Genomic DNA, 16120 nt, shown 5'->3' with positions numbered 1-16120 from the left:
TTGCCTGGTACTATAAAAAACTCTTGACTAACCTCAATGTTCATAAAACAACATGATCTACTTAATAGGTATCAGATTGTTTTTGCTTTTCAAACCAGCTTTAATGAACTTTTACTGGCATTGTAATAAATAAAAAATACAAAAAAAAGACAAACTATATTTTCAATGCAATTGAGAACACATCTGCTTTGTCTTATGCTGTGGATTGGGCAGGTCAACATGTTACAACAGCAGCATACTGAAATGAAATTTAGCATACACATACATTACACACATGTCCACAACATATACATATATACAGCAAGAGGAAGATACGAACGACACCTACTGTAATGCTGAAAATGTATATATTTAACATATCTTTCCCTATATTTTGCTTGAATGTATTAAAATTTTCTTTTAGCCTTGTTGATGCTTCGTTTGAACTGACTTCCTGTGAATACTGGTTACTCCTGAAGTTAATACTGGCAAAAAGTCAATTTCAGAAATTTAGATTTAAAATCACATACGTAGATACTGGCAGCAGAGGTAAATGCAGAGAAAATACTTGGCAAGGTACCTAATGAAGTATTTTATGAGACACCTACTACACTCACCAGTATTCATGTAACAAATACCAAACAACTCCTCCTAACTTATTCTAATTATTAATACATTCATAGTAATTTCTATTCAGACTGTACAGAGACAGATAGTCACACTCATCTCCATTTCATGACTGGAGAACAAAAGTTCCTTCTCCGTGAACTCTCTCCACCAACTTTTTCCCCCCCTTTCTTGTATCTCTCCTCATTTTTTTCCAGTTCTCCCAGAAACATGCTGCACAAGCACACACAAAAATTCACACACATTCTCTTTTACAGGCGCACGGACACAAGACATACATTTTTGTTCTATTTCCCAGATATACATTCCCACCCGTATATACTGTTCACCCATATATGCTGCTGTTCTCTCCCAGGTTCACTAAAGGAGCGCACGAAGCATCCTCACCCTAATTGTTATCATCAGTTTCTCCCTACCACTACAAGAGCAAATTGCATCTGCAAGTTTGGTATGTGTGTGCTGTTTTACCTTCATCCCTTATCCCCCTCAGTAGTAAAAGGCAGTTTTGGGTGCTCTCTATCACTCAAAAGAAAGAAAGGAAAAGGTACATAAAACTACAGGCTCAGACACACAATTGAGTTGCAATGCATGAGCACAACTGCAAAAAATGGCACAGGTGTACTCTCAGCTCAAAGAAAACGTAACATAAGAACTAGAGCTATTTGTCAAACACTTACAATTTAATAAACAAACTAATATTCCACAGCTCAGCCAGAAAATCTCAAGTAAAAAGATTTTTATTTCAAATGGAATGGTTTATCAGTCAGATCTAATAGATCTAGGTGGCATTTTTTGGAGGCAGAGGGGGGGATAACGAATTCAAGAAGTCTTATACTTCATATATAACTCACAGATCTTATCTAGGACCACTGTGTACTGTAATTTTATGGTCCCAGGTTTAAAATTTAACCACCCAAAGGAAAATGGATCAAGTTTCCCTGACTCAGTCTTTCGTCAACATCTGCTCAACGATGGAAAAACTCTTATTGTAACTGGGGCCTGAAGAATTTTTTGCAGTCTCAAATTTTATTTTTAGAACCTCAATTTATTTTGTACACAATTTTCACACATTAGTTAATTGCTAACTAATCGTAACAGCTCATTTTTATACTGTTTCTACATTGCGAATTCCAGCTATTTACAGAGAAGAGAAGAAAAACCCAGCAGGTGTCATTTTTCTAGGCAAAATTTACAAGGAATAAGAGAATATGACCACGATATCTAAGCCCGAAACTCTGTAGGAACAAAGTGAACTGCATAGACTAGACAGCAAACTCAGAAGTAAGTCCAAGTTAAGATTTATAAGCTTTCCATATTTTCCTTTCTTTTTTTCCAAGTTGAGTTTCTCCATGTGCCAAACTGTTGAGGGTTTACATTTTATTCCAAAACCCATCAATCTCTGTTAAATTAAAAAAATAAAGCATGGAAATGTGCCCATTGTCTTCTTTTAAGAATCTAAAGTTACACACAAACGCACATGAGAACACTTAATGTGGATAGGCAATGGTTCATGTCGATCTACTCGCACAGATTCAACCACTTAAAATTAAAACGACGTTGAAATAACATCGTGCTGCTAAAAAAAGTCTGCACATAAAAGACTGGATCTTTAGTTACATTGCATGCGTTCGGTGCATTACTCTGGGGCATGTGGGAACCCTAAAATCAGCTTCCCTTCGAAAATGCAATTGTTCTCCTTGGAAAACACTTCAAGTACCACATTGACAATTCTCGTTCCTGTATCATTCCTGTCCATGCAAAAAAGCAAAGCCAGCATGAAACTCCCATGATGTCTACTCAAGTGTCTCACTGAGGAGTCTCCTGCATTAACACAGACATTACTCTTCTAATTTGCACTGAGCAGGGAACGAAGAAGAGTTTGCAAAAAGTGCATTTGACTCCACGCTTTCATTGTACAGTGGGAGTGAATTTATCCAGGTAGGGATCCGTCTGCAGGGTCTCACAAAGAAGAAATGCAGACATTTTCTAGACTGAAAGCACAAACCCTAAAAACGCGGACTGTCACTGACTCACAACAAACCTGCACAGCCTCAAGGACTCCCCGAGTGAGAGAGATGGGGTACATGCAAAAAAAGCGATAATCAGCGATCCAAGTCCGCTTGCCCAGTCGGAATGGCACAGGGCCGGGGCCCTGGTGCACACCCATGTCTCCAAAACCTTTCTATGAGTTTCTGTTATTCTTAGCATCATCACATGGTATTTCTGGAAATCTTTTATCACACTACAGAACCTATTATTTTGTAATGCCTTTAAATCTATTGGAGGATACTGAAAGTCAAGCAGGACTGGATAACGAGAAAACTACACTTCTTCCATTAAAAGTAAGAAAGGAAAAGGAAAAAAAAAAGATCTGGAAGGACGGCTGCTGTCTGAAGCACTGGGCTGGGACTCAGCAGCGGGTTTTATTACTGATTTTTCATCATACCCAATTCCCTCCTCAAAAAGTGAGAATAATGACGGGTCTTCCTCGCTCTCCAAAATTGGTCTATTTAGAGAGTTTTTAGCAGAGAGAGTTTCCGAGCGGGTGATTGCAGAGTATATCGCACGCTATGGGCCCGATAATCCCACTCACTGCTCTGGGGGCTACTGTGGTAACGACGACCATTTCTGGTGGTGAGGTGGCTCCACTGCCAAAGTGTATTAAAAAAAAAAACAACAACCCTGAAAACACCCGCACTCACCTGGGTTTTCATTCTTCCTTTCGCACAGACATGAGTGGTAGGAAGCCCGTGTGCTTTAGCTGCCCCGGCCCAGGTGCGGGCGGTGGGACCGCAGGAGCCTCTGTGAGGAGAGGCTGGCGCTGCCCCGGCCGCTTCCCGCCGCTTCCCGCCGGCCCCGCAGCACCCCCACCGCACCCCCACTGAGCCCGCCAGTGCGGCTGGCGGTGCCTCTCCGAGAGTGTATTTCAGAAAGGGCAGAAATGCCAGAGCATGGAGGGGTGAGGGGGGAAAACAGCGAGAGAGAACCCTGCGAACAGCCACGTCAGGGACGACGGAGGGGGAGAAGGTGCTCCAGGAGCCGGAGCAGAGCCTCCCCTGCAGCCCGCAGGGAGACCCCGGGGGAGCGGGTGGATATTCCCTGAGGGAAGCATGTCTCCTGGAGAGCTCGCGTCCCCTGGAGCAGACTTTTCCTCAAGGAATTGTCACCCGTGGGAGGGACACGCTGGAGCAGGGGAAAGGAGCGGCAGAGAGGAGCCGCTACAGACTTACTACACCCCCCATCCCTCTGCGCCGTTCGGGGGGACACAGAGGAATACAGGCGTGAAGCTGAGCTGGTGGGGGGAAGGTTTTGTTTCGATTTTTGTTTTGTTTCTCACTATCCAAATCTATTTTAATTGGCAATAAATTAAATTAGTTTTCCCCAAGTCGAGGCTGTTCTGCGCATGATGGTAATTGGTGATCTCCCTGTCTTTATCGCAACTCACAGGCTTTTTCATCTTATTTTCTCTCCCTGCCCTGTTAAGGAGGGGAAGGGTGAGAGCGCAGCTGGGTGGGAGGTTGGCCCGTGGTAAACTCACCACACCATCGTTTGGTGAAAAGCACTCAGCTGCTCATAAACTGAGTCAAAAAACTTCAGACATATCACTCTGTGCTGCCCTGCAGAGTAACACGAAATAGATGCAGAGCTGGAACTGCCACGAGGGACACAAAGAGTGAGAGGGTTACAGAGATAGCACAGGGAGGGGAGGAGAGGCACAAGATATGCAACACTAAGAGTGACTATTTGAGATGAAGAAAAAAGAGACACTAGCTCAGACCTAAAGGTCACAAAGAAACTGGCCAGAAACTGCTAAGATTATGAATAAACCAAAATAGATGCAAAAATATCAACATGAAACTGCTGTAATAGTAAGCACTAAAAGCAACTCTTCTTTCAGGGCTTGGAGAGCTTTTCAGGTGACTTGAAATCTAATGGAACTATTTGTGCACCAGGGGAATATTCAGGCCTATTTTGTGACAGTGGAAGTGCAAACGGAATATTCAGCTGTGTCCAGGGAAAGTAGCTCTCTGCTATGCTCCCTTCTGCCATTCAAAGTTAAAGGGTAAAGTAGACCTAAACATACAGGCTTAGGAGTAAGATAGATCTACAGGAATAGTGCTATAGTTACTACACTAGTCAGACATTCCTGTGAAATGGAAGGAAGGGGGGGCATAAGCCATAAAACACTCCTAAGGATAACCCATAACAACATGGCTCTCTGTTGCCTTTTGTCTAGGAAGGAAAAGAATGAAGGACAGAGATAGTTGATCATGTTAAGAGGTGTAAGGGAGGATGAAAGGGCAGCTGAGCCCCAGACTCCAGGGAGCATCATCCTCTCAGGACCGCAGTTTGCTTTGCTGGATCCCTAAGCCACTTTAGATAATTCCATAGTAGCGGTGCCTGGTTAGTAGCAAGCAACAAAAAGCAAAATAAATAAACCTACCGAGAATTTGGCAAAAGCCTTTTTCACAGAGCTTATATATCACGTCAAAAACACCCTAATGCAGCTCTGCTGAGCTCTTTTTTTTTTTTTAAATATATTTTAATTTAAAACCCCATAGCATTTGGCAGCAGTAAATCCAAGCTATAGTATAGTTTCAAGGCGCCTGAGTTTCCACACCATATGGAATTAAAGGATTATTTCACTACATTATACTTTAAAGTTATGAATACTAACACTTCTCCTTATTATAGCGCAACCAGTGAGCTAAGAGTCCTTTACCAGAGCCCTAGAGGAAGGGGATACCTGCTCCCCAAGGGATGGCATAACCCTACTGCGGGAAGGGGAATTTTAGGCTTTCAGTTCTGCCTGTCATTCTTTTTTCATACAGCTTCTGCAAGGGCAAGACAGTCCAAAACTCTTCTAATCCAGCTCCTACCTGGCTGAATGTATTCTCTAGCTCAGATCAGCTAGTGAACAGACTCATACACGCTCTGTTAACAATGCTTCCTGACTCCAGAAAGCCTGAACAGGCACAGCCCAGTCCGAAACCCGTGACAGTAGTTCACCCCGACCAGTGCAACAGCCCTACACAGCACAAAGATATTTCTACCTGCTCCTGCATAGACACAGAGCTTGCCTGCACTTGCTCTCCGGGCTTTTCCCAGCAGCCCAGACACAAGCCAGGCTCTGAAGATGTCAATTTTTGTCGCTACTGGCGGTCACATACTTTTCCCAAATGCTGCACACATGGATCTAGGCAAAAGCACCGGCAAATCAGGCAGTTGCTGACAACTGCAGGCTGCTCTGGGTGGCCAAAGGCCAGGGAGCAATGGACAGTTCAGTCTGTGAGAAAAAAGAAAGCCCGGCTGAGCCGAGTGAGATCCTAGTGAACAGGTTGGACCGCCTCAGATTGTCATGAATCCATTCCTGTTTCTTCAGGGCTCGGCAAACAGGAGGAGTTTGGCTCCCACCAGACAAGCTGGGAGGGTGTTGGGCGGTAGGAGAGCCTGCACCCACTCCCATCCCACACGGTCACAGGGAGGGAGATGGGCTCCTCGGCACTGTGTCGGGCTGCGTCCTCACAGCTCCCGGCAATGGTGCGTGAGCCATAGGTCTGGGGAGGGAGCCAGAGAGGTGGGCACCTCCATATGCTGGTGTGAGGTGGGGGGATAGGCAAGGGATGGACCACTGAAGCCCCTCTAGCATCAGATGCCTCTGAAGTTGATACATAGTTCAGCATTAGGAACATCTCCAGCACCCGACTATGGAGCTGACTCAACTGACTCCCTGACTGATTTTACCCATTTATTTCTTTTCCAACACGAATGGCATCACATGCTCTGAAGAGACTGCTTTTGATGTGCTTTTAGAGCCAAAAAGCTAAGTGCAGTTCCCACTAACCCCCACCTGCTCACCAGCGTGGAAAAATCATCAGGAAATTAAAATATGTATTGTAGCATCATTTTGCACTTAAATGAAACATATTTTTCACTTTAAAATCTATTAACCTTGATTTCAAAATATGACAATTCACGTTGAAGCATAATTGATCCTAAACAGCAGGATAATTGAGTATAAAAATCAGAAGTATAACATCAGTGGATTGAAGGGTGATGAGTTAAACGTTGTTCAGTTCAAGGGTGCTGCTTTTTAAATTATCTAGAATAAATAAGAAAACATCTTTACTTTTCTGGTCAGGTCAGCTTTCACAGACATACATCACAACAGCACTGAACTACAGCCTTGTCTGTGCTACTGTGGCACGCAGACCCTCAGGCACAGCAGTGACACCCGCTTTGCAAGTACTGCACAAACACAACCTAAGGAGCCGGTCCCTGCCCTACCCAAGCAAACACACACGTGTAAAGCGTCTTCCATCAGTCAGAAAAGAGCAACAGCAGATTTCATGTAGGACTGAATATTTGATTGCAAAGAAAACATATTTTATCAATGAACAAATCTGGCTGTATGAAAACAAATAAAAGGAGAACTGCATAGCAAGAAAACAACAACAATGTAAATCAAGGCTTATTACTTGTGATTGAAATCATGATTAACAGCTGTCATTTAAATACTTTCATTTAAATTTACCTTGCTACTGACATAAGTTAGACAAATACTACTAATACAGCACTTACATGTCACCCAAAGCGTTAAAGATGGTGCAACACAGCAGCCATAGGTCTGGAGCAAGACCCCTACGCTGCATTTCTAACAAAGCCATGTTCACCACCGCGACATCTGCCTGACTAGCTAAACAGATGAGCAGCACAAGGAAAGCAAATCAGAGGTGAGATAATGAGGAGGAAGAATATTTACAATACACAAGTTTAGGCAGTAAATATGAAAAAGAATCCACACCGTGTGTGGGCTCTGAACAGTACTAATACAAAGACATTTTTCACACCAGGGAAGAAAAATCTTGTCACCTAAGAGATGCAATAAAACATTAGGAGAGGCTCTCTGTGTATGTCTTGATATTCAATCTTACACAACCAATGCACATGCTCCAAGAAAATGTCAGCTGCTGAGGATCAGGGCCTACATGCCATCATCCTAGGATCTGACATCCCTACCAAAGTATGAAGCTGTATTTTGCATACCTGAATGATAAAAGTGAGGTAGACCAACAAAGACAGGATTTTATCTTTTGTTGTTTCCTTCCTGCCTCTACCGAGAAGAAAAAGTAATTTTCCTGTTCAAAAACTCTTTTTATGAAAAACAAGAATACACATATATATTTTTCCAATTTCCTGTTGACAAAGAAAATCTAAATCTAATAGAACTTGAACAAATAACTATAAACAATTACCTAATTAGCTCTATGATACAGAACAAGGGTGTCTTTAACTTACTTATTCTAAAGCCCTGATGGTCATTTCCTGCTGCCTGTGAGCTGATCCCGGGTCTGCTGTGTATTGCTCAATACACTGGAGCAGAGGAACTCATCCTCTACCGCCTTAAATGGGGGGGATCCTACTGAAAGAAACAGAGCTACACCCCTCTTCTCCTGGGGAGAATTTGGCTATTTAGCATTGTTATTACAGAAACACCAAGTGATCGTGTTCTGCTCACAGTGGCAACAGCAGAAGCAACACAGGCTAAGAATAAATAGCATCCTTGCCAAAGCGGGGGTGGGGGATAAAGAGAACGGGCATTTATTTCCAGATCCTCTTCTCCTTCATTATATGCTTGGGCAACCTTAGATACATAGCTCACAGAAGGTACTCTGAAGTAGCTCTGTAGCTCTATTTTATCTAAGTTACACAGAGAATGCAGCCCATCATTTTTTCTGCGCTGTTTATACAGAAATCAAAGATAAATTTGGCATAAACTCATCACACCCCAGAATCATACATACATTATACAACATATAAAGTGTAACAGACTTGCTCTGTTCCCCAGCTCCTGTTAAGAGCAGTATGAAACAGCAAGCTGTTGGCAATTGCAACAAATGAAGCATATTTCAGCACACTTTAAAAGCTGAATTGCAAAAAAATATAGGCTTCTTCTGACCCTTTGCATTTTGATGGCTGCACAGTGAGAAATACGGCCTTTAAAATTACACCTTGCAAAGCACTCCATTGTACCAATCAATCTCTCCAAGCAGCTTCCACGCAGCAGAGAGGGATAAAGAGCGAGGGTCCGGCCGGTCTGCTCGGAGGCAGCCAGAGCAGTGGCCATCAGGGTGGAATCCTGCCCCTCCCGATATTTACTCAGTCCCACTGCTGAGCTCGATTGTATCCCATCCTGGATTTCCAGGGCTCTCCCTGGGCTCTGTGTCAACAAAACTAGCCTTCATACTGCTAAAACCCACCTCTGAAACACAGCTGCTTTAGTGCCTATTCCTGCCTGGTACAAGTGTACCATCCTCGTCTGCATGGATACACATCCATTCAACATTCTGATCCATACATGGCACAAATCCCATGTGTTATTCAGCCGAGTGATGCCCATTTACACCATCTATACTTCTTGCTTCTGCTTTGTATGTCCCAAAACCAGGTTTTAAGCTCTATGGGCAGAGACATCATCTTTTAATACAGTTGCATATCCCCCCAAGTCCCGGGAATACCCTACAAGGAGCAGTGTACGCGTCTTTGCTGCAACAGTTTCCACCAGGGACTGGTTTTTGTGGTTCCATTTTGTGGTGCTCATTTGAAAAATGGAGAACCAAGCCGGCAGTTCTACCCCAACGTTCTGCGTAATAGCCTATGGGCAACAGCAATAGCACTTGGCAACGATGACTTTCCAGATCCTTCTTGTTAGGCCGTTACCAGCTCTTGCTTCAGTGGTGACACAGGCACAGGGTCCAGCCTGTGGCCTCAGGGACTCTGTCCCAATCTCAGCCTCGGACCCCTGAGGAGTTTTGTTTCTGTTGTATGGGAAAGGTCAGGCGAGGCAGGAAAGCGGAGGCAAACACTACCAACTCTTATTCTGAATCTCTGGAAAGGGGAGAGAAGAACAGAAATATTATCCCATTTAGCCCAGAGTGTCTGACATCCAACCCCCTAAGGACTCTGCTTGGCCTCTGGTTGACTTTGAAATGTATAACTTACTGGAAGAATACTTAAGTAAGAAGATAAAATGAATCACATGATGGAACAAAAAGCAAACAGGCCAGGTCGAAAAATCTTAAGAGCACTGCAGCTCTACAGCTCTCCGCAAATTTGGCTAAAGAGTCTCCATCTGTTTTAATGAGGGGAAACATAAAACCAAGGTAGTTTCTGTAGGATTTCACTCATTTCACGTCCACAGGATGGTTGCTCCTCACGCGCAAAGAAGGTGCAAGATGGGATGAGACCTTTTGGGAACATCTAAAGATGTGAAGCAGCTCCATGAACCGAGCCTGAGAAAGACCGGAGTGACAGTACTCGCTCGCTTGAACTAAGTCATGGCTACCGTCATCCTTTTTTTCCCTCAATGTAGACCACTAACCTGACATCCAGTTAACATCGCAGAAGTAAATAAATGTCTTGAAGGAGGAAGTATCAGTATTCATGGATGGACCTCAAGATGCTTGCCACTGTTTACATAAGAGAGCCCTGTTATTTCATAGTTCAATATAAGCCCAGAATAAATATTTAATAACTTGGTTGCATAAATAATGATTTGAAGGTTGAGCTATTGGCTTAAAAATATAATACTATTTTAAGCCGTTTAACTGGCCAGCCATATAAATTATTCAGGATTTAAAAGTCATCCTGTGGTCTCTGTACAAGGAGAAAACTAGGAAGTTGTAACTATAATGACAAAAGCAGGGCAAGATCAATCAAACCACATGATCTCTAACACAAACAAGCAGCAATTAAGCAGCAATCAAGACCAATATGACTGTGGTTGATGTCCTTTTATGCCAATACTCTCAGTCCAGAGAGCAAAACTTAATAATGTTTTGCAATTTATCAAGGGAACCATAACTCTGCTCTTTGTGACTTGGCCAAGAGGCTATTATGATAGTATTTCTCTATAATTTAATAATGTGAAGGAAAGGGGGGGGAGGGGGAGTAAAAGCATTTTGACATATAACTCACGTCTATACATATTGTATTTTCCCCTTGCTTGAATGATAGAAGCAAAAGTCATAATAATATACCTCAGTACCAATTTGTTAGCAGGAAAGGGGAGCTGAAGTATCTGGCAAAGAAAATCTATTTGAAGAAGCACAGAAGGGAAGGGAATGAACCATCTGAATTCATTAGCAGCTGTCATTGATGTGGAGATGAGTTTAGAGATGAAGAGAAGCTAGTCATCACAAATAACTCAGGAGAAAAGCAAAGGGAGGAACTGTTGTTTAAGTTGTTTAAATCTGGATTAGCTCCTGATAGATGGCAAGTTGCCACTTAGAGGAACCTTTGTGTTACACGCTCCACCCTCTTTGGAGGGAAGCTCTTTGAACAAAAGAAGATATTTCAGCATTTTGGGCTGTGCACAGGTTGCTGGCAGTCCTGGGTGCTGCTCTGTAACGCCGGCCTGTTTGGCACTAACAGGTCACAATTCTGTACCCGAGGCCGTAGTTTCACAGCATCTCTTCTGCTCAAGGAGCCCGACCTTGCTGTTACCCACTCACTCCGGGCAGCTCTTCCCCAGACCCCTGAGACTCCCCGGGTTGTACGGCTGCAGCTGACCCCGGGGCTTTGCAGGGAACTGTGCCAGGTTAGAATTGACCAGGTTATTTTTCTTCTTCTTCGTTTCCTGGATTGCTTCTAACCCAGATGAGTTCTTCAGTTTGGCACGATGAAGGAGGCAATGGTGGGAAGGGGTGGCAAGGACTCAGGCACTACCAGGAAAAGAAATGCTGAAGGGTTACATCCTTAAACCAGTTTGACTTCATGTCTTAAATCTCGTTGAATTTTTGCCCTGGACTAACATAATAAGAGCTGCAGCTGGTTTAAAAAATTCAGAATGCCTTCAAACTCCTAACCATACCAGCTCGTTGTTGGTTTTTTGGCTCTGCTCTACATTGTTTTTGGATTTTTTTTTCTTTCTTCTTACCTCTCTTCCTCTCTCATCCTGAGAAACAATCTAAAATATATTGCAGCACTGTGCTTTCACCTTGGACTACTTTTGCCAACTGAAACAATGAGTCCTCCTATTTGCAAATGTCAAAAAAATCTCCTGGAACATCTTGGAGTCTGCCCCTTGTCAACAGTGACCAAAGGTGATTTAATGTTTGATAGATTTGATGAGCTGGTTGCCTCAGTCCAAGTCCAAAAACAGCTTCATTTCCAGAAAATCATTCTGCCAGCTAGCGTTATTAGCCCTTGTGTTGGCAGCCACAACAGAGAGGCAAGAAATCGGGGCAGGATCCAATACCCACTGAAACCAAGGGGAACATTTCCACTGACTTCAGGGGATACAGAAGCCATTTAAGGGAACTGGGTGTCCACTATAATTACTTGACAGATTATTTCTGTACCTTATACCGTTAAAAAAAACCAATTTAACTTCTCTTTCATATGCTTTGAAATTGTACTAAACCTACCTGTCTTGAAAATATAGTCATATACTAGGTAAGCGGAGTTTTATTATTGTTTTAAGATAAGTGCAAAAAACCCTGTAACACAGGACTACTATCAAATTATGGTTACTTGAATTAATCCTCATTCTGGCATTTAATAATTTGTAAAGTGCTTATTCAGGAAAAGGTCAAAAATCACTTGGAAAGATATGTTAATGGCTCTCTAAGTAATGTTTAGACTTACTGAATAAATTTTCACACTTAAGTCACGTATAACAAGCATTACAAAATGTATTATAAATTGTGCTCTTCACAATGGAGAGCTGTGTATACATACATGTTACGGTCTCCCTACAAGTCAGCACTTAAGCACTTAGTTAAATTCATCTCAGCTGAGAAAAAAAAAAGCATACCTTCACTGTTATGCTGGAAATATATTCACTGTATGTTCTCACAAAGAGGAATATTTACCTGAAAGAGGACCTGGAAGACCATTATTGTTCATCTACATGATTAAAAAAACCTAATAGAAATGAAAACCCAAAAAACTGTAAAAAAACCCACAACTCCCCCAAAACTCAATCCTAAAAAAAATGAAAAGTAGTTGTAAATAATTGGAAATGAAGGAAGACAAAGCCCTGTGTTGATGGATCTACATGGAACCTCTTCTATGCTTTGAAATATTTGGGCTTTAAAATGACCCACAAGACTTAAAAATTAAGTATCAGCATGTGAAAATGTACCATATTACAGTTTAAATCAACCATTATACAGGCTCAGCAAGAATCAGCACACTCCTTCTATGCACTAAAAAACGTCAACTTCTCCTTGGTGAATAATAATTTGTGAAATAAAGCAGGCATGCAAAATATGGGTGGCAGGCAGCAAATGCCGATATTTGGGGCACCAAGGTGTTTTAAAATTGTTTTTCGCTTCTGCATCCAGCATTCACTGAAATCTCAACAGATCAAAGTTTTGCAGACAAGGAAAAAAAAGCCCACAAAATTAATAACTATTTAAGTATTCTGTTTCATCATGATAACAAACAGATGGTTTTAATATTCTAGAGGCTAATTTCTGAACAATTAAAAACACAGCAAGACATTAACATCTAATGAAACATTTTAACTACCAGTATATGCATCTGCCATTAATTTCCACACAGTAAGGTCTTGGTTCTCTTCAATCTGTTCTTTATTAAGGAAAGTTTTTCCACTCTGAATTTAGTGAAGTAGAGAATTAACAACTGTTTTCAATCAGCAATCAGCATGATATTTCGCCAGTGTGCATTGAAACCGTCCACACTATCAGACATAAATTTACTCCTATGATGGCTTTGATCTGCACGCTGAGTAGAGATGTTAGAAGGGAATTCATTTTCTAATTCCATTTTCGTTTAGAACATATGAATTAACCCCTCACAGATCTCATGTCCCTTTTTATCTACTTTAGATAAAGGACACCTACTTAAAATGTTATGGCTTATGCATTACTTACAGTCTAGCCAAAAACAAATTCATTTTTCGAAGCCAACGAAAGCATTCTCATGCAAACCGAATTGAAATAAAGTTCTTCAAAGGCACTGAGAATCCTATATTTATGAGCTTCTAATTCATATTTCCTTTGCTCATTTGTGATAAGAACATAGGGTAGTATTCATCAAAGCTGTACCCATGCAAAAACTAGTTGCTAAAAAAAATCTTTACACCACAGACACCAAGCTGTCTAATTCATGTGTTCCCTAATCAGATATGCAGCTTAGAACTACTGATGAATTTTCTGCAGGTCTTCACCAATTTGGCAGGTTATAATTTAAATTAAGCCGAGTCAAGTCATTCTCATTGCTCCCAGGGTACGGCAAAAGGCTGACGTTATTCAATATTTGTTGCCATCACCTATCTACTGTATGAATGAACCCTGTAAATAAATACCTTCGGGAATAAATTCAGACACCCTCCCTGATGGGTTTGAATAGCGTGCTTGCTGTTCATTAAGCATGTAGGCAGCTCAATAAGTGTCTTTGGTTTTCAAAAGGGTTAAGTTAGCAACTAACTTGGAATGATTTTAACAGGAACCACATTCTGTCCAGGTTCCTGTTTTGCTTTTAATCATGTCACTTATGTAAACATTGAATTGCAAGGCTAAACTAACAAACATTGAAAAATGCTTCGACAAAACATAGGTTTAGGGAAGGAGTCAGCTGCAGGACCCTGTCTCTCGCATTCATTTTGTGGTGCTCAGTGGGGATTTCATGGTGCACCAAGGAATGCCTGTATTGCAACTTTGTAGAATAAGAGACCCACGCTCTAGTTTGCTGCAAGTCAGGAGAAACAGGGTCATGAACCTGGGTCTTCTACCTGCCGACTGATGCCCTACCAACGGGGCATTAGCTGTTCCAAGACATCTCCCTCCCTCTAATTGACACCAGAAATAACATGCTGGGCTCAACACACTTCCAACAATAGCTATGTATTTCCATTGATATTTCCATAACAGACCCCCTAGAATAAAAACACATCGCATCCTTGTCGCACCCTACTCTATGTGCTCGTCGCCGTCTCAAGGGCTCCGCCTGAACAAAGCAGTCTCTTTGCCTCAGTACTTGATTTTTTCCTGTGTTGAAATTGGTTATTACAGGTTAAGGGCCAGATCCAGAAAGGCTGAGAACACCCACAAACCCATTTGGAATTCAGGTTTCCAAAATCTGGAACCAGAACAGTAGTTAGGTATGAAAGGACATGAAAGATTAATCATTTGACTTCAAGCGCTGTCATCGCTACGAATTTCGAGCATTAGGGCTGGGAGTTTCAGATCTGCCTAGCAGAGGCAGGAGCGTAACCCCACTGAAAGACAGTCAGCTTTTGGCTCATTTTATATCCACTTTTGGTTCAATGAAATATGGCTGAAGTGGTGTCCCTGGGGATGCCATATGGGATTTCAAGAGACCTTTCCAGCCAGTCATATCTGGTTCAGAGAAATGTGCGCACTAAAATGAATGTACTGGGAGTTTGCCATGTAACCATTAGCCGTATAACCACCATTAATATACCTTGGAGACACTGCCTTATTTTTATATGTCAGACAGTTGCAGACTAACACTGTACTTAGTGAGGATAGCACAATATTAAAATGTGACTTTCATACTTTTTATGCTCCAAGTGCCTGGATCTACTCTTGGCACACTACAAAAATAATATTTTTATGATTCAGTTTTTCCATGAAATATTTATAATACAACTATTGAGTGATGGAAGTGCCAGAATATTACTATCGCTATACTTGAATTCCTGGAGATTGTAAGCTTTTGTTTGGTCTAGCAGCATGAAGGAAAAGTGTCCTGCTAAACATCTGTCTCTCACTGGGGAACCACATGGGAAATAAAGACTTTGGGGCAGGACTGTCTGAAGTATTTGAGTACTCATCTTACCTACTGCAGTCTATGAGCGCCGAGGAGTCTCAGCATTACCAAAGTTACAGAAAACCAGAGAAAGATGCAGACTTAAGCAGTCCCATAGCCCATCCCTCTGAGCCCAGGAAGGACCAACTGTGCCTGCATCATTCGTGACGTGCAGACAACCAGCTAACCCAGCCCAAACTGCTGCTAAAGACACCCAGTGACCTCTACAACCACTGCAGATGAATTAGTGCAGTGTTTCGCTGCCTTTACCTTTAAAAAGCTATCTTCACATCTCAGCTGCATCTCCTACCTGCAGCGTGACCTTGTCCCATTTATCATGGTTATGCAGAACAGATTTTTCCCTTCCTCTTTGCAGCAATCTTCTTGTGTTTGAAGACTGTTATCAGTATCTCCACTCCATTTTCTCTTTTTAAAACTAAATTGCCCCAATTCTTTCAAGCTTATCTTGAAGGCCATGCTTTTAGACCTTCTCCATGTACTCCGCATATTTCTCTCACCGATTATTTCCCATTCTGAAGGAAAGCACCTGCAATATCCATTAGGAATTATGTAATCATACAAATCATACTGGGATGAAATGGGTATTAAATGAAATACATAAGGACGAAATGCGCATTGAAAGCTGTGGTCTGTGTTTAGACAACTGACTATCAGGCAGGCTTACTTTTGGGTGCCAGTCTTAAGACACCTG

At 42.0% G+C, this 16120-nt stretch overlaps 1 protein-coding gene across 1 annotated transcript in view; it reads right to left on the bottom strand.

The window, feature by feature from the left end:
• Positions 1 to 16120, bottom strand: part of AUTS2 (activator of transcription and developmental regulator AUTS2) — a 794656-nt gene that overhangs the window by 434838 nt on the left and 343698 nt on the right. The gene's annotated exons all lie outside the window — the stretch shown is intronic.

Source organism: Calonectris borealis, chromosome 19, assembly GCF_964195595.1.
Source record: "Calonectris borealis chromosome 19, bCalBor7.hap1.2, whole genome shotgun sequence".
NCBI lineage: Eukaryota > Metazoa > Chordata > Aves > Procellariiformes > Procellariidae > Calonectris > Calonectris borealis.
The sequence above is the reverse complement of the archived record's forward strand: the minus strand, read 5'-3'. Positions and strand labels throughout refer to the sequence as shown.